Genomic DNA, 2,126 nt, shown 5'->3' with positions numbered 1-2,126 from the left:
TTGAGAGAATGTCAAAAGTATGGCTACTTTAAAGAATCTCAAATGTATTTTGATTTGTTAAGCACTTATTTGGTTACTACATGATTCCATAGGTGTTATTTCATAGTTTTGATGTATTCTCTATTATTCTACATTGTAAATAAAGAAAACCCATGGAATGAGTAGGTGTGTCCAAATGTTTCACTGGTACTGTACATCTTGTTCTTGACTTGTCAAGGGACGCCATTTGACTGTCAATCAGCACAAACCCCTCGGGACATAGCGCTCGACAGTGCATCCCATTTGTAAATCCTTCTTGATGTGCAAGCGCTCACCAAGAGTTTATAGGTGCATGCTGCCGCCTACTGTATTGGCTGTGTATCAGCCTACTATTCTCTAGTATGAATTCATTACGCTTTGTGAAAAATGTCCAGACCAACAAACCCTGCACCCATTATGTAAAACCTCACCAATATTCCACTACTTGGGCCCCATCTGATCCTGCTCCAGGCCAGCAGCCTGGGAGAACGGGACACTATCGTTCAAAACATCTTGTAACTCGTCTACAATAAATACTTGATCACCCAAGTACTCTGCAGCTGCCAACACAACAGCTATCCTCTGTGATATATTTGTTTTGCCCGCACTACAGAGGGATATATAGGTCCTCTAATACAGGACTAGTAAAGGTCCAGTGCACAACTTTTGGGTGAAAAAAATACAATTTCAGGGGGTGCTGCAGCACCTTGAGCACCCGTATTTCCCACAGCTATGTTTACACACACACACACAACTTTTTCCACCGATACAACACATTATTTTGTCTCATGTCCTCCTGCACACTTCTCACATCTTGGAATCTCCCTTTTGCGCACTTCAGCCACATGACCATAAGCTTGACACCTAAAACACTAATGGATTTGGGACAAAAGCTCTCAGGATCCATTCTCCAAAGATCTCACTCCCACCTCACCAGAATCATCTTTGTAATCATCTGGACAAGGCTCAAACTTGGCGGTCTACACTGCACCTGCCACCGCAGTTAATTCCTCCTCACTCAACACACTTGTACTGTACCTCTTCCAAAAGTTCTGTGTGATCCACTCCTCCATATTCACTCAAAACATGTTCCACTTTTCTCCTTTTTTATCCCGGTCCACCATCTTCTCCTTCCGTACTATCCAGGACCTTTGGGATGTCACTACCCTAAACTTAACCCATACCGTTACCTTAACCATTTTACATTTCAACTGCAATGGGTTAGGGACGTCCCAAGGGTCCCAGATAGCATGGACCAATACAAAAATCAGAGGGAATTGATAACAAAATGTAGTGTTAACTGATTAGCCATTATGTTTTTGTTTCTTCTCCACTCTGACCCCTAAGGGGCTCTGTGCAATCATGTTTTATTCTGTCAAGATGTAAAACTCTATCTGATACCCTTTGAAAAGAGAAAAACACCTGATACTATACTGAAAAAATATATAAATGCAGAATGTGAAGTGTTGGTCCCATGTTTCATGAGCTGAAATAAAAGATCCCAGAAATGTTCCATATGCACAAAAAGATTATTTCCCTCAGATTTGGTTCACATCCCTGTTCGTGAGCATTTCTCCTTTTCCAAGATAATCTATCCACTTGACAGGTGTGGCATAAGACACTGATTAAATAGCATGATCATTACACAGGTGCAACTTGTGCTTGGGACAATAAAAGGCCACAATAAAATGTGGCTGTGGCCAGAAAATGTCATGTTCATTTCTCTACCATAAGCCGCCTTCAACGTCATTTTTGAGAATTTATCCGGCTTCTTCACCTGTGGGCTCATCTAGAGACCAGCCACCCTGTACAGCTGATGAAACTGAGAACAATTTATGTAATAAAGCCCTTTTGGGGGGGTTTATTCTGATTGGCTGGGCCTGGCTCCCCAGTGGGTGGGCTTGTGCCCTCCTAGTCCTACCATGGCTGCGTCCCTGCCCAATCATATGAAATAGATTAGGGCCAAATGTTTTGGTTCAAATTGACTGATTTCCATATATGACCTGTAACTCAGTAAAATCGTTTAAATTGTTGCGTTTATATTTTATACGTTACACAACTCTAGTCTCTGAATTGCCATAATTTAATCTGTATCACAGTAAAATAGG

The sequence above is a fragment of the Oncorhynchus kisutch genome, linkage group LG3 (assembly GCF_002021735.2).
Source record: "Oncorhynchus kisutch isolate 150728-3 linkage group LG3, Okis_V2, whole genome shotgun sequence".
Lineage (NCBI taxonomy): Eukaryota > Metazoa > Chordata > Actinopteri > Salmoniformes > Salmonidae > Oncorhynchus > Oncorhynchus kisutch.
This window is presented reverse-complemented; position numbering follows the sequence as displayed.